We start from the raw sequence: 22183 nt of genomic DNA, 5'->3' as shown, positions 1-22183 counted from the left end.
TCCAGGTCCGAACGACGCTTGTCGGCATAACTTTTCTACCGACTCTGAGCAGTCTGAAGCCTGCTCCGCACCTGCTGGATCCTCTCTATAGTCTTGAGTACCACTTCGGTACTCCCCATGACCCTCTGGCCAACCTCACCCCAGCATATCGGGGTCCTGCACTTCCTCCCACACAACATCTCAAAGGGAGGACGGTCAATACTCGCATGATAGCTGTTATTATAGGAAAACTCAGCCAAAGGAAGGTAAGTATCCCAACTACCTCCGAAGTCTAAAACACACGCCCGCATCATATCCTCCAGAGTCTGGATGGTCCGCTCACTCTGACCATCCGTCTACAGGTGAAAAGTAGTGTTGAAGTGCAGACGAGTACCCAACTCGTCGTGAAACTTCTTCCAGAATCTGGAAGTAAACCGCACGTCTCGGTCCGAAATCACCAAAACTGGCACTCCGTGCCGAGCTACTACCTATCGGATGTAGATATCGGCCAACTTCTCGCCCGAGATGCTCTCCTGTATCGGTATGAAATGGGCACTCTTGGCCAACCGATCCACGATGACCCAAATCGAATCCACTCCCCGTGCAGTCGTGGGAAGCTTTGTGATGAAATCCATAGTAATATCTTCCCATTTCCACAGCGGAATATCCAATGGTTGGGTCTTTTCGTGAGGCCTCTAGTGCTCGGCCTTTACCTTCCTGCAAGTCAGGCATCTCTCAACGAACCATGCTACATCCCTCTTCATGCAGGGCCACCAATAATCAAGACGAAGATCCTTGTACATCTTCGTTGCCCCGGGATGGATAGAAAACCTGGATTTATGCGCCTCCTCCATCAGTACCTGGCGCACACCTCCATGATATGGGACCCACACTCTACGGTGTAGAGTCAACAATCCACGGCTGTCATAATCAAAGGAGGAAACCTGGCCCACAATACGCTCACTCTTACGATGTTCCTCCTTCATAGCCTCCTGCTGGGCCTCTCGAATCTGCTCCAACAATGGAGTCACCACGGTCATCCTCAAGCAGATGTCTCTGATCGGCGCTGCCTTGCGGCTAAGCGCATCGGCCACGACATTGGCCTTTCCCGGGTGGTAAAGGATCTCACAATCGTAATCCTTCACCACATCAAGCCACCGACGTTGCCTCATGTTCAGATTCGGCTGATCCATAAGATACCACAAACTCTTATGGTCCGTGTAAATAGTACAGTGGACCCCATAGAGGTAATGACGCCAAATCTTGAGGGCGAAAATAACTGCCCCCAACTCCATGTCATGCGTCGGATAGTTCGCCTCATGAGGTTTCAGCTGCCTCGAAGCGTAGGCGATAACATGCCCCCTCTGCATCAATACCGCGCCCAAACCCGAGATGGACACATCACAATATACCACAAAATCATCCATGCCATCTGACAGGGCTAAGATTGGCGCCTCGCATAATCTCTGTCTCAGAGTCTCGAATGTAGCCTGCTGCTCTGACCCCCAGCGAAAGACCACGACTTTCCTTGTCAACCGGGTCAAGGGCACAACTATCTTGGAGAAATCCTGAATGAATCTTCGATAATAACCTGCCAATCCCAGGAAGCTCCGAATCTCAGATGGAGACTTCGGGACCTCCCACCTCATCACGGCATCCACTTTGGCCGGATCGACTGAAATCCCGTCCTGATTGACAAGGTGCCCAAGAAATTGCACCTCGCGCAACCAGAAATCACACTTGGAGAACTTGGCATACAAGTTCTCCCTCCTCAGAGTATCCAATACCTCCCGCAAGTGCTCCTCATGATGCTCCCAAGTCTTGGAATAGACCAAGATGTCATTAATGAAAACTATCACAGACCGATCTAACATCGGTCTACACACGCGGTTCATGAGATCCATGAACGCGGAAGGAGCATTGGTGAGCCCAAAAGGCATCACCACAAACTCATAATGACCATATCGCGTCCGAAACGCAGTCTTCTGCACATCCTCCTCTCAGACCCTCATCTGATGGTAACCCGAACACAGATCGATCTTGGAGAACCAAGATGCTCCCTGAAGCTGGTCAAAGAGGTCATCAATCCTCGGGAATGGGTAATGGTTCTTCACCGTTACCTTATTCAGCTCCCGGTAGTCTATACACATCCGATGCGACCCGTCCTTCTTTTTCACGAATAGTATCGGGGCTCCCCAGGGCGAACTTCTCGATCTGATGAATCCCTTGTCTAACAGCTCCTACAGCTGTGTAGACAACTCCTGCATCTCAGGAGGAGCCAACCGATACGGTGCCTTGGCTATCGGATCCGCACCAGGGACCAGGTAGCTCCTCTGGAAATACATCCGCGTACTCTTGTACCACTGGCACATCACTCACCGTCGCCTGACCCGCCTCTCAGGTATCCAAAACATAGGCGACATACCCCGTGCAACCCTGCTGGAGGTAGCGCCTAGCCCTCGCTGCTGAACATAAAGCTGGCCCATGTTGTGGCCTCTCGCCCTGAATCACCAGCTCTCCCCCACCTGGGGTCCTAATCCGAACTAACTGCCGAGCACAGTCGACCACTGCCCCATTGGGGCTCAACCAATCCATCCCTATGATGACCTTGTTCCCTCACAATGTTATGGGAACCAAATCTACCAAGTAGCGCTCCTCGTACAACTGCAGAACGCATTCTCTGAAAACCTCTGACGCTCGCACTGACCGGTCGTCCGCAATCTCGACCTCTAGAGGGCAATCTAACATGCCCAAAAACTTAGGAAACCTCTTGCTAAGCGCAAGAGAGACAAATGATCGGATAGCACCCGAATCAAACAACACCTGAACCGGGATACCGTTCACATGGAACGATCCTAAACAAAACATATAGCATAATACATCAATATCACAAGCGACATATATATAAATTAGATAGAAGAAACCATACCCGTCACCACATCGGGTGCGGCGCGTGCCTCCTCGGCTGTCAACTGGAAAGCTCGGCTCCTCACCACTGGAGCCTCTGACTTCACCTTCCGGCCATCCGTAACTTGTGTAGTCGCTGGAGTTGGCGCCACCACCGGCGTTGCTACTGTCAACCTGGGGCAGTTGGCCTTTTTATGGCGCCTCTGATTGTAATGGAAGCAAATCAGGTCTGACATCTGAACAGTGGGGGTAGGAGCAGTAAAATCCCTTCCAAAATGCCCGGTCTTGCCGCACTTATAGCAGCCTGATCCCGACCCAGTGCGGAAAACTCCCTTGTGTGACCTACCGCATTTCCTACAGCGGTCCCGACCCTGCTGGCCCTTCGACCTAGCGACGAATCCCTTGGGTTTCTTCCCTGAAACCTGTAACACCGTAAATTTTCGAACAAATTTTTCCTTTAAAAATCACATAATTCTCATATCACGTTTCACGAAAATTCCATTTAATTTATTTACAAAACACAACTCTATATTTTTTTTAATAATAATACTCCAGGATCCTCAAATCATAACTCCTTCTCTGGTGTGTACAATCGAGCGGGTGCCTTCCCGCGATTCTGAGAAAACCTGAAACACATAACACATAACACGGTAAGCACGAAGCTTAGTGAGTTCCCCAAAATACCACACACAACACGTTAGCCACCCACGGCTATAACTCAATAAGACCCTTCGGTCAATGTGTCTCAGTGGGACCCTCCGGTCCCACAACTCAGATGGACCCTCTGGTCCCTCAACTCAGCAGCTCAGTATAATACACAGTAAGCAATTCACAAAACAGATAGCAGGATATCTCAAAACACAGCTCATTCACATAAGACCCTCCGGTCACACACAAGTTATCACACAAGGTAAGTATAGTGAGAAGACTCACCTCGAATGATGAACAACCCCTATAACGTTGCTGCTACGCACCGGCCTCTAACTCTGAGCCAAAACCACAATTAACCCATTTAGAAACTAAGTCCAGACTCTCACTCATTAGGTTTAAAGGAAGACCACTAACCAGCCCATTAAAAGCCTAAAACCCATTGGGCCCACCAAGGCCTAATAATAAATGGGCTCACCCGAGGCCCACTCTCAAAACTAAATGGAAAGCCCAACACAAGGGCCCACGGCAAAATTATAATATTTCTCTGCTCATAGTCTCTAATTCACAAGCCCAAAGATTTTGGCCCAACCCTCACGAACCATGATAAGATCCAACCCAAAAGCCCACAGTGGAGTTACGCGGGACGTACCTCTCTTGGTAGGCTCAGCGTACTCACGCATGCATGAAACTGATCGGGGACTCCAACCCAGTACGTGGGGCGTACTGGAACTTACGCTGGGCGTACGCCCGGTTTTGCTTTAGTTCATTCTCTTGGTCTTAACCCATTAAGACCTTAACTCATTTCTTAGATCTGGACTCCCTAACATCTCTTACTCCATAAAGTTAGTGACTTTAAGCCTTTGCATGGCTGATAAGGTCACAAACACATAAAACTCTTATTCTCTTAACTCAAAATGCTCAAATCTCATGCATGGGTTGATTCTCACGCTCAAGACCTCATTTTTATGGATCCTCACCACTAGAAACACTTAAAAGGACAAATATTGAGCTCTAGAGTGCAACAACTCATAAAGCGTCAAGCTTTGGGACCAAAAGCCCTAAAATGGACCATATCATGCACAAAACAAAAAGGATGGGAAAGCTTTGAGCTTTATACCTCCAAATGATGCTCCAACCATAGAAAAGCTCAGATCCAAAGCCTGGACTCCAACTCTATTCTCTTCCATGCTCCTTCTTCACTCCAAAATTTCCACAATAACACTTATAAGCTCACAATGGTCACACACAAGCTCAAGAACGAGGATTAGGGTTTAGGGGGGTTTATTGAATGAGGATGGTGGCCAGGAATGAGGTCATCTCATTCTTTATATAGGGACACTCCTCTTATTTAGGGTTTCCTTCTGTGCCTAGTATGCCCAGCGTACCCTTTGGTACGCCCAACGTACTAAGTGACTTAGCTTAAATGACATGCGCATGAGTACGCTAAGCGTACACACACGTACGCCCAACATACTCTGCTGCCAACAATTTCAACTAAAGGACTTGTCTTGCCAAATCATCAAACTGTCATCGATTCTTTGACATAACCCCGATTCCCACAAAGCTCATACCCTCGGATAGGTGACGAGATGCCCTAAGCTCCTAGCAACTCGTCACAACCCCGAGACTCCCTCATGCCCGGTTTGCAGTTCATGAACCCTAATCACGGACGATCAAAAATAGGATGTTACAATTCTCCCCCACTTGAATTAGATTTCGCCCTCGAAATCGCTCCTTATCAACACATAGATCGAACCGATAACCCGAAAAACACCACTGAAAGGACCTATTATCACACAACAATCTCTTCCAAAGACACCTGATCCCAACAGGAACTCCCGACCCCGAAGAAGGACAGACCCATTTGTCGCTGCGGTACTCGATCTGACTCTTTCCGAACTAGAAAACTTTAGTGGTCTGTGTCCCTGCCAGACCATCCTCGCAAAATATCATGTTAATCTCTCATCGATTAACAGACTCTAAGAACACTCTACCAACTCTGATTCTCTAATCGATCCCGGTCGAACTCAAGAGGAACGGAAAGGTCATCACCCACTAAGGACCCACTGCCTGAAGAACTATTAGAACTTATCGGAAAGAATAAATCCCAAAAATCTGACCTCAAACACAAGAAAAGACTATACTCGCTTGGAAGTATCGTCTGACACCCATAGACATAAGCCCCAACTTCCTCTCAGATTTCCCCTTCAATACCGAGCACCAGGTCAACTCCCGATCCAATAGATGAACCTCCAAAGGTTACTCATTGCAAACCACAACGTCTCACCGATTTCTTTCTCACGATAACTATCTCGGCTCATCGCGACACACAATTCACGAAGTTCTACTTACCCCAAGAGAATGCTACAACTTATCTGAAATCGTCTCGCTTCCGACCTTTGTCATCTACCACCCACTGGTTCCATGCGTCTCGCGAGTATTCTCATACCAACGAAACTGACCCACTCCGATCTAAGAAATCAGATGAAGATCAATATCCCTCAAAATGAAACCTATCTACAAAACCGAAACCTCATCTTTCCTACTCAACATACGAACGAATCCAGACTCAAGTTCGAGAGTCCGATTCAACAGCAGACTTGGAACCACTCAATTCCAATCTGGTACTCAACTCATGACCCAAGATTAGCGAATTTAAGCACACACCTTCTCCCAAATTCCTTCTGATTACGATAATCCCCACTCAACCTGGGATATATCAATTCCCAACTGACACGGAGACCCCCGTCTCGCCCCCTGGTTCGACAACCAGGCTCCCAAAGACTCAAACGGTAAGGCTACCCAAGCCTAAGATCTCCTCTGTGCCATACTCTGACTAGCGAATACTACAGCCCCCCCCCCCCCCGGCAGAACAGTATTCACTCTTATCGACTACCGAGTGCTACGGTCTCCCCCGTAGTCTTGCGATACTCTCTCACTGACTAATGAATACCATGGCTCCCTGCAGTATCACAACCCACTCCCACTATCCAGTGGATGCTACGGCTCCCGGTAGTATCACAACACACACACTCTCTCTAATCAGTGAGTACTACGACTCCCCGTAGTATCACGACACTCTCTTTTGCTGACTCATGGATGCTACGGCTCTTCGTAGTCTTACAACACTCTCTCGTTCACTGAATCAACATGGGCTCACTCCACGGTTTCTCCTGATAATCCCAAGCGAATACTTCCACCCGGATCCACTTGCTTTCTTATCACCCCATAACCTCATCATCACACATCACCACACTGAGTTCACCAACTCATGCTCCGTAGTTCAACATAGGTAGGTGCTTACACTCACCCAACTTATGCACTACCACTCCTGATGCAAATTCTCGTAAGCCAGGCACTTATCTCAACGCAGGTACACCCTTAGACAGTCTCGCTCCGGGGACAATTAACTGATGGGTTCCCACTGGAATAATAGTCACTTAATACTCCACTTACAACTCATATCTCAAAATAAGTCAAAATTTAGGGCGTCATACTCAGATACCCCGGTACACCATCACAAAATCTCATGATGTCTTGTCACGTACACTGATCTTCCACTCGCACAGCTTTGAACCTCGAAATACTTCAACTCACAACTTGAAACACGGGGAATTGTCAACGACTGAAAACACGTTGACAAAATCCGAAGAGCCACCCTCTACTGATCACTTCCCAAAGGAACTACTCATACCGACTCTAAAATTGGTCGACCAACTAAATGTTGCCCTCTTCTGGGGTATAGATTACAATCTATACCTATACCTGCAAATCTCAGCTATTGCACCCTGCCTCATCCACCAATAACCCAGGTCTCAAGTGTCCGCACCTCAGATATCCATAACCAGTTCCCTAACCGCACTTGAACGAATCACCGATCTTCCCAATTGACTACCCAGTTCTCCCCCACTCAGGATTCGAACCATCACCAGTGGGCATACCAACAATTTACTCCATAGACTGTTCCACCAGGTACAACACACTTGACTCATGGAACATACCACGTAAACACTCAATGATCTTCCCTATGGAAACCAAGCAACTCCAAATATCCCGAAATTCAGACAAAAACCTCAAAATCCTCCCAGCGCGACTGCCTCTAGACAATCTCGAAATCTCAGACCGATATTCTGCCGGACACCTCAACTGTTCCGAAAATCCTGACCCTCAGTCCGGAAATAATGCCTTATCACGCACCACGTCTCTGACTCCTCGACCCGCCTCCCAACACGGGAATCATCATCAAAGCATAGAACCTCATTCTCACAACCGATACACGACATAATAACGAGGGCCACCGCCCTGATATATTCCTCTTAACCACCTGAAACTGCTGCTAAAAAGCATGCTACACTCATATAGGCACCTTCCTGGGTCTCTTCCATCTCGGCCTCCACTAATGACTCCTTGGTACCAGAAATACCTCACAGCAGACAAACTGCCCACATATTCTGATGAAAAGGTCACCACCAATGCTACCCCACGAGGTTTTTCCTCCAATACACTGAAACCGGAAACTCGATATCTCCTTCGCTTCTCCCGGAAAACAGGAACAACACAACTCTTGCCACAGAAGGTGACATCTCATCCATCAGCCGATGACCCGACTCAGACCTTGATACTCCAATAAGCATCGTCTCTACTCATCCCTGAGCCTTGCGACTCCCACTAACATCTCACCAATTCCTCGGGAACAAACTCGATTTCCCTTTTTCAGGTATACTCCATTAAAACTTGTTCGACATGGCCCTCTGGCCCCACACTCTATCTCCTGATCTCAGACTAGTCAACCACCACGGGACAACTGGTAAAACCAGAAGCACTAACTGCCACGAATCATGGTACTCGAACCATGTGATTACCTCTCGGTCTGCTACGAATCATGGTACCCAAACCATGTTATCTCCTTTCACTCTGCCGCAAATCATGGTGCTCGAACCATGTTATCTCTCTTCTGAATCTGCTACTCAGAACCTCTGGAATTCTCCCCGTTTCGAGTATGGGTCCTCTGCTTTCGGTAGTACGGGCCCATACTACCTTCCACATCTACCCATACTTCCACACGGATCGTCCCAGATTTCCTAAGTAGTTGCTCAACTTTCCCGATCACCAATCCCGCTACACATGTTCGCCCTACAGCGAATACTCTCCTCTATTAGCGTACTCATCTGACTCAGTCACTTTCCTAGGCTCTTCCTAGGTCCTCACACTTCTCCGCCATCAGCTGCTGAAGGATTTCTCATGATGCCAACCACATACTTCCTGAATATCGTCATATTCACTTAGTAGCTGACTCCCATCATCAAGAATTCCACAAAGCACGAAGCAAGCTGCATTCATGCATCGAATAACCTCCACCAACACATAAAACCACTCTAGGTTACAACTCTATTTTCTTTACTCACTCTCAAGAGGTGTCACCGAACTCCGGTAACCCTACCCCACGCGGGTATCTAACTACTCTCTCTCAGTATGCTCCTCCACTATTCATCTAGGTATATCTCCTAGATTACTCCTATACTTAAAGCTCTCTCTCTCTCTAAAAGATTCCTGCTGGATACTCTTACTCCGCACATACTCAAAGCACATCACAGATAGAAAAATTCCTAGGCTAAGGCATCACAAATCAGGCAACTGTAGCCCTAAGATATGAAATACCTAGCCTATCTTCTAGCATGCATCACTAATATGTCATAAATATCTCATAACACAAAAGTAAGGGTATTTTGGGAAATCACCGTTCGGGCTCTGGCTGATTGTACACACTACTCCAACTCGTTTTCTCTTAAACTCTTTCTCATTTTAGAAAAATTTATCTCTTTTGAAAATTTTTCTCAAATCCTCATTTTGAGTCCAAACTCACCCGGAAGTGCATCTGAATCCCTCAAACCAAGGCTCTCATACCAACTTGTAACACCGTAAATTTTTAAACCAAATTTTCCTTTAAAAATCACATAATTCTCATATCACGTTTCACGAAAATTCCATTTAATTTATTTACAAAACACAACTCTATATTTTTTTTAATAATAATACTCCAGGATCCTCAAATCATAACTCCTTCTCTGGTGTGTACAATTGAGCCAGTGCCTTCCCGCGATTCTGAGAAAACCTGAAACACATAACACATAACACATAACACGGTAAGCACGAAGCTTAGTGAGTTCCCCAAAATACCACACACAACACGTTAGCCACCCGCGGCTATAACTCAATAAGACCCTCCGGTCAATGTGTCTCAGTGGGACCCTCCGGTCCCACAACTCAGATGGACCCTCTGGTCCCTCAACTCAGCAGCTCAGTATAATACACAGTAAGCAATTCACAAAACAGATAGCAAGATATCTCAAAACACAGCTCATTCACATAAGACCCTCCGGTCACACACAAGTTACCACACAAGGTAAGTATAGTGAGAAGACTCACCTCGAATGATGAACAACCCCTATAACGCTGCTGCTACGCACCGGCCTCTAACTCTGAGCCAAAACCACAATAAACCCATTTAGAAACTAAGTCCAGACTCTCACTCATTAGGTTTAAAGGAAGACCACTAACCAGCCCATTAAAAGCCTAAAATCCATTGGGCCCACCAAGGCCTAATAATAAATGGGCTCACCCGAGGCCCACTCTCAAAACTAAATGGAAAGCCAAACACAAGGGCCCAAGGCAAAATTATAATATTTCTCTGCTTATAGTCTCTAATTCCCAAGCCCAAAGATTCAGGCCCAACCCTCACGGCCCATGATAAGATCCATCGCAAAATCCCACAGTGGAGTTACGCGGGGCGTACCTCTCTTGGTACGCTCAGCGTACTCACGCATGCATGAAACTGATCGGGGACTCCAACCCAGTACGCGGGGCGTACTGGAACTTACGCTGGGCGTACGCCTAGTTTTGCTTTAGTCCATTCTCTTGGTCTTAACCCATTAAGACCTTAACTCATTTCTTAGATCTGGACTCCCTAACATCTCTTACTCCATAAAGTTAGTGACATTAAGCCTTTGCATGGATGATAAGGTCACAAACACATAAAACTCTAATTCTCTTAACTCAAAATGCTCGAATCTCATGCATGTGTTGATTCTCACTCTCAAGACCTCATTTTTATGGATCCTCACCACTAGAAACACTTAAAAGGACAGATATTGAGCTCTGGAGTGCAACAACTTATAAAGCCTCAAGCTTTGGGACCAAAAGCCCTAAAATGGACCATATCATGCATAAAACAAAAAGGATGGGAAAGCTTTGAGCTTTATACCTCCAAATGATGCTCCAACCATAGAAAAGCTCAGATCCAAAGCCTGGACTCCAACTCTATTCTCTTCCATGCTCCTTCTTCACTCCAAAATTTCCACAATAATACTTATAAGTTGTAACGACGTAAATTTTCAAAACAAAATTTTCATTTTTAATCATATAATCTTCATAACACATTTCAGAAAACATCATTTATTTAGTTACATAACATAACTCCGAGTTTAATCTGTTAATAATCCAGGATCCTCGAAACATAATTCTTTCTCTGGTGTGTACAATCAAATCGGTGCCGTCCCGCGATCCTGAGAAAACCTGAAACACTTAACACATAACACGGTAAGCACGAAGCTTAGTGAGTTCCCCAAAATACCACGCACATATCATTAGCCACTCGAGGCTATAGCTCTACTAGACCTTCCGGTCAATGTGTCTCAGTGGACCTTCCGGCTCCACAACTCTGGTAGGCCTTCCGGCCCTACCCTGATTACCTTTCGGTCCTGCTCTATTGACCTTCCGGTCCTACTCTGTTGACCTTCTGGTCCAACCCCGTCGACCTTCCGGCCCGACCAAGCAACTCATGACATAACACATACATATCACATAGATAAGAACATATCTCACATAAACAAAATGCATAATATCACATAGACAAAATGCATAATATCGCATAACTCGTGTAAGCACATAAGACCTTCCGGTCACACATAACTACCACTCTAGGTAAGGTAAAGTGAGAAGACTCACCTCGGTTAGCAGGTACCCGATAAGCACTCGTGAAATCTTGGTCTAACCTCCGCCTAACACATAAGACAAGCATCTCAATCATTATCCGTCTTATTACTCTTTATACCTTAAGTCCTCTTTTCCTCTTTTAAATCCTCATGATGGGAAGAAGACCATTTTGCCCCTCCTGCCCCTTATTGACTCACCCAGGAAGTCAACAGAAAGCCAAACCGAGTCAACATCCAAAATTGACCTGACTCGCCGAGTGCACACCTGTGACTCGCCGAGTCTACTCGTATTCTCCACGTTCTTCCTAGGGTTGACTCAGCTCACTGAGTTGACTCCCAACTCGATGAGTTAACACTGAGTCCAGGCTACTAGCTCACACCCGCTACGACTCGTCGAGTCATCCCATGGACTCGGCGAGTTGGCTCCATCGGATTTCTCCTTCAGCCACCTGAGGTCAGATCTATGACTCTAGCTTATAGATCCAACCTCCTAGCATCCAAAAGTCACGAAAAAGTCCAGCCTTTATGTTCATGCATCACATATCTAGCTCTATTTGACAAAATGACCCTCTTAATGGTGTTTTAGGCTCAATACTCCTTATGTGACTGCATAAAGCTGGGATCATGGGACTCTCTGGACCTCTCAAGGTCCAGATTTGATGTCTAAGCCTCAAAGGGACTTCACATACTTCATAACACAACTTAAAAGAGGGTGAAGAAATCCTAATTTCATGAGATCTACTAACCATACGAAAATAGGTATAGATTTATACCTTAAACAGCAGCCTAGAATGGAATAGCCGCAGATCTGAGCCCCTCAAGTCGATCTTGCTTGAACAACCTCCTTCTTCCTTGCAAGAATGCACCAAGATGATGAAATTAGCCCCCCCTTGAGGCACCAACTCGTCGAGTGATAAGTCTATTTTATGAATGTAATAAATTGTCATAAATATGTTGAATTGATGTATAATTGTCCAAGAATGGCACTACTTTGATGAAATGTTAAACATTATGTGCAGGCAACTACTTGGTGCTAAAGTGGGCGGAACCCGCAAGAAAAACGAGCAAAAGGAAGCTAACAAGCATGGGAGACGAATTGCTAAAGGAATGAAGAAAAATGGTGCTGAGAAATTTGACTACTCTTCAATGTTTCGATTATATCTCAATATCTGGAGCTCCGATTGATATGAAGAAAGAAGTTTCGGAAACTAGACAAAATTTCCTACAACTTTCATGTTTTGCGTTTTTACTGATTCTACCGTTTGCATCACCAAAAAGGGGCAACAAAGATGAGGGACGTCCTAGAACGCGTCTAAGACGCCCCCTAGGACGCCTACCCATTTAGGCCATTTTTAAGTGCAAATCAAGGACGGCAGAAGGCATGTAAAATGCAACGAAGGACGCCCAGACGTCCTATATGACGTCTAAGACGCCCACTATGACGTCGACGCGGAAAACAGCTCCGAAAATTAGTTTTTCAGCACCTATTTAAAGGAGATTTAACCCTAATCGACTTTGGACTTCTCCCCTGCGATTTTCACCAGTTTTGGAGGGTTCCAAACACTTCCAAACATTCTCCAAATGCGTTCTTGATCATAAATTTCCGAATACGAGGCTACGAATCATCAAGTTCATCATCATTTAACGATTGAAGATTGTTCAACCGACGAATCGTCATCAATTCCATCAAACTCCAGATTTGGTTACTTCTTCTCCAAGGTTTCATCGTTCCATGATTGATTGATAATTAGACTTTATTAGTTTTATGATTTCAAGTTTGTTTATGAATTTTAGTATGAATTTCATTGTTTGTATTCAATTTGTGTGCTTTTTGATTGTTATGGAAGAGTAAACCACCTAGGTTACTTCCGGGAACGTTGTAGGATGTTAGGATGAACACGATTTGATTATTACATTTATTCCAATCATTTTCAATCATTGTGCTATTCTTCAATTTTTAAGTTTTATTTGCAATAATTGGAGTTGGGTTTTCTTATTGTGTGATATTGCAACTAAGATAGTGTATTGTTAAATTCACTAATCATTCCAAATTCAAGTAGTTTAGGAATTAATATGTCTAGTAGAATCCACATACATTATTCTGAACTTGTAGTATTAAATGCTCAACATTGTAATAGGTAATCGTAAGACACATTATCGCCAAACCAGTAGTTGTTCCTAATCCAGTTAGACAAAGGGAGTAAGACAATTAGTTGGATCAACATTTTGTGTGCCCATAATTATATATTGAATGTGAGTCAACCTTAATTATGACCAGGTAATTAAATTGGAATTTAAGGGAAGAATTCATGTTTGTCCAACCATCTGAACAACTGAACCGGAAGTACCTTGTTTTCTCATTCATGGTATTTCTTTTACAACCTTTTGCAACATAAAGTTTCTATTTGTTTAGTTTATTTTAGTTTAATTTGAATTCGTGACAATTGCAAGCATTAGTTTTTCCATTTGACTATTTTAACACAAGGTTTAACCACAAACTCCTCGTGGATTCGACCCTTACTTACCCTAGCTATCTAGTGGTTTTTGAGGTTATTTTTGATTGAGACAACGACCTCGATCAAAATTTGGCGCCGTTGCCGAGGAGATTGTGCGCTTGAATTATTGTGTTAAAGTTGTCCTTATATTTTTATTTTATTTTATTTTGTTTTATTTTTAGTTCAGAATCTTCACTCTTTTACTGTTTTTTTTTTGTCAAGGCACGGTGGTGAATGGAAGAATATACTTACATGAATCAAGATATATGCTGGGAGAGAGAAACTTCAGGCCAATATCAATATTATAATGATCTCTACTATGAGTCATATAATGATGATACATGTGATGATCCATATGATGATGATTGTTGGTGGACTGACGATTCAACCCAAATCCAACACCATGGATCACCTTGTTTGCTAGACAACCAAGAATCAGACAAATCTTCATTCAGCAAGAAGTTGGATCAAATGTTGGACATGTTGAATGAAACCTTCTACAAGGAGGAAGAAAACTCCAAATCAATTTCTACGCTTGAAAAACAATTAGAACATATAGCTGAGCAACTAAATCAACAACCTTCAGACAATATTTCAGACACTACGCTGGTGAATGAGGTAACTTTTCCATGTAGTGATAAATTATTTGATAACAAAGTGCATAAACATACACCACCCGAACTAAGGGTTGTGGTGGAGGATTATGTATCTTTAAATGATCAGGAGACTGAGAGTATTTATGAAATCAAAGAAGTTGAAATTGAATTGGATAAGTATAATGAAGATTTTCATGAGTTGGAAGAGTCCAAAGTTGGGGAGGGGTTTGTGGAGGCTAATACCATCCCCTACCCAATAATTTTGAAAAAACCTGAAACACAACTTTTTGTTCTAGTGGATTCTAAAATAAATTCCAAATACAAACAAACAAATTTAATCATTAATCGTCTCTTCTTGGCAACCATCTATGCTCAGATTGGTTGTCAGGAAGGTGCAATTGATATGATATTTGGAAACCATAAGGTGAGATGTCTTGTGTTTGGACCTACTAATGATTCTCCAATCAGTGGTGACTTGTGTGTAATCAATACTATTCATGATTATATCTATGAGCATATCGCAAATATGCTCTCCGACACCACCCTCGATTTGGAGAAAATTTTCTCATGTAACAGGTCAAAATCATTGGATAATAGTGGGATTCAACACATGGAAAGAAAGTTGTGGAACAAAAAACATGATGCAACACGTGCCCACAAATCAAAAATGAAAGTGTTATATGATATCAAGTATCGGTTAAAGAAGTTTACTAGATGGAAAGATGCAAGGCTCTTCAAAACAAGTTTTAAGCATCATCGTGGAAGGATTAAACGCAAAATAGTTGATTTACACAAGGCCAAAAAAGGCTTGCTACATCATCCGGTCCCTCAAAGTAAGGTGAGAGACCTCATGGTTGGCTTTCAAGGAAGTCAACTAACATATGATCCTCCATAGACATCGGTCAAGGTAACCTGTCCCGCTAATGACGTTAAACTTGGCAATTGATATGATATTTGGAAACCATAAGGTGAGATGTCTTGTGTTTGGACCTACTAATGATTCTCCAATCAGTGGTGACATGTGTGTAATCAATACTATTCATGATTATATCTATGAGCATATCGCAAATATGCTCTCCGACACCACCCTCGATTTGGAGAAAATTTTCTCATGTAACAGGTCAAAATCATTGGATAATAGTGGGATTCAACACATGGAAAGAAAGTTGTGGAACAAAAAACATGATGCAACACGTGCCCACAAATCAAAAATGAAAGTGTTATATGATATCAAGTATCGGTTAAAGAAGTTTACTAGATGGAAAGATGGAAGGCTCTTCAAAACAAGTTTTAAGCATCATCGTGGAAGGATTAAACGCAAAATAGTTGATTTACACAAGGCCAAAAAAGGCTTGCTACATCATCCGGTCCCTCAAAGTAAGGTGAGCGACCTCATGGTTGGCTTTCAAGGAAGTCAACTAACATATGATCCTCCATAGACATCGGTCAAGGTAACCTGTCCCGCTAATGACGTTAAACTTGGCAATTTTGGAACTTTGTGGGTAAGTTCACTTCAAACCCTCACGAGACTTCACTCGTCCACTAGGGGTAACCTAGGGGTTTAAAAGGCTTGTTGCACGTGCCAAGTGCAATCGTGGACCCGACGAAATTGAGGGCTAGTTAGTGTAGTTTATTTTATATTTGATTTTATTTGTGTGCTTGTTGTTTTTTTTTCTATTATTATTTTAGGAATTTATCTTTTGATGCATCGAGGACGATGCAAGACTTAAAGTTGGGGAGGGGGTGTACCCAAGAATAATATGGAGGATTGAAGAAAAAGTGATTTTTTTAAAAAAAAAAATCATAATTATTCGATGTTTATTTGGGCATAACGAAACATTATGCAAATACCTGCAACTAGTGAAGTTTTTTTTTTGAAATCAAAACCGCATTTACTATCAGTACCATCAGGTGTGTCGTCTTCCATATTTTTAATTTCTTTTACATTAACTTTGATGGATTTTTTTGGATAATCAACTTAGGATGAATGTACTGCTATCTTAAACTCTATCTTTAATTATCTTGTCCTGAAGTTGGTCACCATGAAATATGTGATGAGTTAGTAGCTTCTCTATATCTTGAATGTAAATCATCAAGATGAAAAATGATAGGAGTTTCGTACATCGAGTCATAATATCTATTTAATATTGATTTTGTGGGTTGCTCATCCGGTTTGGGAATATTTATATTTATTTAAAAAATTGTTATGTGAAATACCGAAGTGTTTGAAAAATGAAGGTTTTTGGCTCGAGCCTACGATCTTTCAATTGAGGACCTAACCGAACAATATGTGTCATCACGCTCTGAGTACTTGGTCTTACTTACTCCTGCGCCTTTGGGGTTGGGAGGGGACTATTATTGTTTTCACACAACCAAAAAGCATCATAAGAACTTGAAGAATGCAAAATCAAGATAAACATTAAGAAAAGTTCAAGTTGAAGACATTGTGTGAAACAATATGTGACCCCTCTATAGCGGGAGTGTATGGGTTGGTCCATTAAGTGTTACCGACCGCGCTAACTATGTTGGTGAACCTTGAAAACGAGACTTTGGCAATGAGTTCAACTGATTACTCATGAGGTTGATTATTGGAAAGGGTTTAAAAGGTTGAGGGTTTCAAACAACAAAGTAAAATAAGCATAACATGTGTTTTGAGTTTAAAAGTCTCGATAAGAAACTAATAATCCCCAAAATCAATATATTGTGCTATTGAAAATATTGTGATAAAATGTACGGAATTCGTGATTCCATTGAGTTTTTCTTAGGATAAGAGAGTAAGACTATGCTGATTATTTCAGACCAATCTCGGGACGAGTTTGGAATAAAGTTGGGGATGTTTGATAAGTCTATTTTATGAATGTAATAAATTGTCATAAATATGTTGAATTGATGTATAATTGTCCAAGAATGACACTACTTTGATGAAATGTTAAACATTATGTGCAGGCAACTACTTGGTGCTAAAGTGGGCAGAACCCGCAAGAAAAACGAGCAAAAGGAAGCTAACAAGCATGGGAGACGAATTGCTAAAGGAATGAAGAAAAATGGTGCTGAGAAATTTGACTACTCTTCAATGTTTCGATTATATCTCAATATCTGGAGCTCCGATTGATATGAAGAAAGAAGTTTCGGAAACTAGACAAAATTTCCTACAACTTTCATGTTTTGCGTTTTTACTGATTCTACCGTTTGCATCACCAAAAAGGGGCAACAAAGATGAGGGACGTCCTAGAACGCGTCTAAGACGCCCCCTAGGACGCCTACCCATTTTAGGCCATTTTTAAGTGCAAATCAAGGACGGCAGAAGGCATGTAAAATGCAACGAAGGACGCCCAGACGTCCTATATGACGTCTAAGACGCCCACTATGACGTCGACGCGGAAAACAGCTCCGAAAATTAGTTTTTCAGCACCTATTTAAAGGAGATTTAACCCTAATCGACTTTGGACTTCTCCCCTGCGATTTTCACCAGTTTTGGAGGGTTCCAAACACTTCCAAACATTCTCCAAATGCGTTCTTGATCATAAATTTCCGAATACGAGGCTACGAATCATCAAGTTCATCATCATTTAACGATTGAAGATTGTTCAACCGACGAATCGTCATCAATTCCATCAAACTCCAGATTTGGTTACTTCTTCTCCAAGGTTTCATCGTTCCATGATTGATTGATAATTAGACTTTATTAGTTTTATGATTTCAAGTTTGTTTATGAATTTTAGTATGAATTTCATTGTTTGTATTCAATTTGTGTGCTTTTTGATTGTTATGGAAGACTAAACCACCTAGGTTACTTCCGGGAACGTTGTAGGATGTTAGGATGAACACGATTTGATTATTACTTTTATTCCAATCATTTTCAATCATTGTGCTATTCTTCAATTTTTAAGTTTTATTTGCAATAATTGGAGTTGGGTTTTCTTATTGTGTGATATTGCAACTAAGATAGTGTATTGTTAAATTCACTAATCATTCCGAATTCAAGTAGTTTAGGAATTAATATGGCTAGTAGAATCCACATACATTATTCTGAACTTGTAGTATTAAATGCTCAACATTGTAATAGGTAATCGTAAGACACATTATCGCCAAACCACTAGTTGTTCCTAATCCAGTTAGACATAGGGAGTAAGACAATTAGTTGGATCAACATTTTGTGTGCCCATAATTATATATTGAATGTGAGTCAACCTTAATTATGACCAGGTAATTAAATTGGAATTTAAGGGAAGAATTCATGTTTGTCCAACCATCTGAACAACTGAACCGGAAGTACCTTGTTTTCTCATTCATGGTATTTCTTTTACAACCTTTTGCAACATAAAGTTTCTATTTGTTTAGTTTATTTTAGTGTAATTTGAATTCGTGACAATTGCAAGCATTAGTTTTTCCATTTGACTATTTTAACACAAGGTTTAACCACAAACTCCTCGTGGATTCGACCCTTACTTACCCTAGCTATCTAGTGGTTTTTGAGGTTATTTTTGATTGAGACAACGACCTCGATCAAAATTTGGCGCCGTTGCCGAGGAGATTGTGCGCTTGAATTATTGTGTTAAAGTAGTCCTTATATTTTTATTTTATTTTATTTTGTTTTATTTTTAGTTCAGAATCTTCACTCTTTTACTGTTTTTTTTTGTCAAGGCACGGTGGTGAATGGAAGAATATACTTACATGAATCAAGATATGTGCTGGGAGAGAGAAACTTCAGGCCAATATCAATATTATAATGATCTCTACTATGAGTCATATAATGATGATACATGTGATGATCCATATGATGATGATTGTTGGTGGACTGACGATTCAACCCAAATCCAACACCATGGATCACCTTGTTTGCTAGACAACCAAGAATCAGACAAATCTTCATTCAGCAAGAAGTTGGATCAAATGTTGGACATGTTGAATGAAACCTTCTACAAGGAGGAATAAAACTCCAAATCAATTTCTACGCTTGAAAAACAATTAGAACATATAGCTGAGCAACTAAATCAACAACCTTCAGACAATATTTCAGACACTACGCTGGTGAATGAGGTAACTTTTCCATGTAGTGATAAATTATTTGATAACAAAGTGCATAAACATACACCACCCGAACTAAGGGTTGTAGTGGAGGATTATGTATCTTTAAATGATCAGGAGACTGAGAGTATTTATGAAATCAAAGAAGTTGAAATTGAATTGGATAAGTATAATGAAGATTTTCATGAGTTGGAAGAGTCCAAAGTTGGGGAGGGGTTTGTGGAGGCTAATACCATCCCCTACCCAATAATTTTGAAAAAACCTGAAACACAACTTTTTGTTCTAGTGGATTCTAAAATAAATTCCAAATACAAACAAACAAATTTAATCATTAATCGTCTCTTCTTGGCAACCATCTATGCTCAGATTGGTTGTCAGGAAGGTGCAATTGATATGATATTTGGAAACCATAAGGTGAGATGTCTTGTGTTTGGACCTACTAATGATTCTCCAATCAGTGGTGACTTGTGTGTAATCAATACTATTAATGATTATATCTATGAGCATATCGCAAATATGCTCTCCGACACCACCCTCGATTTGGAGAAAATTTTCTCATGTAACAGGTCAAAATCATTGGATAATAGTGGGATTCAACACATGGAAAGAAAGTTGTGGAACAAAAAACATGATGCAACACGTGCCCAGAAATCAAAAATGAAAGTGTTATATGATATCAAGTATCGGTTAAAGAAGTTTACTAGATGGAAAGATGCAAGGCTCTTCAAAACAAGTTTTAAGCATCAAACCCTGATAACTCACTGCTCCTCTGATTCTCACAAGACAAAATCCAACAATCGGCTACCGATTACTCATTCCATACGTACAAAACGATCCGAATCACGCCCCAAGGAACGAAAGGGTTCACCTCCCACCAGGGCTCACCCACTGAACTACCATCCGAACCCATCCGAACAATAAACTTTCGACACCCAATTCTCCGACACAGGAACAAAATGATCATGCTCGCTCAGAAGTCCTCAAACATCTAAAAATCGTAATCCTTCACTTTCCCCCAGATATCTCTTTTTAACATTTAGCACCTGGTCTACTCTTGACCCCACAGTTGGACCTCCAAAGGTTACCCACTACATGCCCAACACGTCTCGCCGCCTTCCTTCTCACAACAACTATCTCGGTCCATTGTGACACACAAGTGACGAAGTTATTTTCACCCCAAACGAATACTACAATCCCAATTGAAGATCAAATCAACCCCGACCTCTGTCGTCTACTGCACATAGTTCTATGCATCTCGCGGTACCTCCCGTACCCGAGTATTGACCTACACAGGTCTAAGACATCAGATGACAAACAATACCCCTCAACATGGAACCCACCTCAGAATCCAAGATCTCATCTCGCCTACCCATCACAAAACCAGAGCCAAACTCAAACTCGAGAGTTTGGTCTGACCCAGAGTTGGAACCACTCGACCCAATGAAGCACTCAACTCATAACTCATGACCCGCAACCCGCGTGTACACCACTTCTCCACTTCCCTTTGGTTGCGACAACCACAACTCAATTCAGAATATGACGATTCCCGACAATTATGGAGACCCTAGTCTCGCCCCTGGTTCGACCACCAGACTCCCAAAAACTCAAATACTAGGGCTACCCAAGCCTAAAACTCTTCAGAGAGTACTTCATCATAACATTCTCTTACTGACTAGTGAGTACTACGGCTCCCCGCAGTATCACAACACCCTCTCACTGATCAGTGAGTACTACGGCTCCCTGCAGCATCACAACAACCTCTCGCTGACTAGTAGGTACTATGGCTCCCCGTAGCATCACAACACCCTACTATGCCCACTAACTCATGCTCCGCGGACCAACATAGATAGGTGCTCACACTTATCCAAATTATGCATCACAATTTCTGACGGAAACCGTCACGCCCAAACCCTTTTTCTTGCTGCAATCCATTTTCTTAAATAACCTCACTTGCTGCCATTAGCCGAAGGGCTCCGACTGGAACCATAGATACTTGATACACCACTTGCCATCTCAACTCAAGACCTAAAATAATCTGAAATTCAAGGCATTAAACTCGGATACATCGGTACACCATCACAGAACCTCACGATGTCTTGCCTCAGCTACTGATCTCCTATTTACGACATCATACTCTGATACGCAACGCATCCCTGCAGAATTCCTTTCACCACCGATCTTCCTGTCACACAACCCGAAATTTCAGAATATTACAATTCTCAATTTGAAACACGGAGAAAAGGTCAATGACTCAGAAAATGTTGACGACAATCCGAAACTCCCTCCTATAATGCTCAGAACTCATGCAAGCATACTCATAACGACCCAGAAGTTGGTTGCCTAATCAACTTCTGCCCTCCCCAACTGCAAATGCCAGCCCATACATTGCACCATAAATTCTCAATCGCCGAACTAACCTTACGGGTCAACCCCCTCAAATTCACCATTAAAACCTTGAAGAATTCCTAACCACCACAAGGTCTTCGACCAATGGCCACCTGCCGTGGAGACACTTATCCTTTATCGAACACGCACT

Source organism: Lactuca virosa, chromosome 2 (genome assembly GCF_052849685.1).
Source record: "Lactuca virosa cultivar CGN04683 chromosome 2, Lactuca_virosa_CGN04683_v6, whole genome shotgun sequence".
In the NCBI taxonomy this organism is placed as follows: domain Eukaryota; kingdom Viridiplantae; phylum Streptophyta; class Magnoliopsida; order Asterales; family Asteraceae; genus Lactuca; species Lactuca virosa.
The sequence above is the reverse complement of the archived record's forward strand: the minus strand, read 5'-3'. Positions refer to the sequence as shown.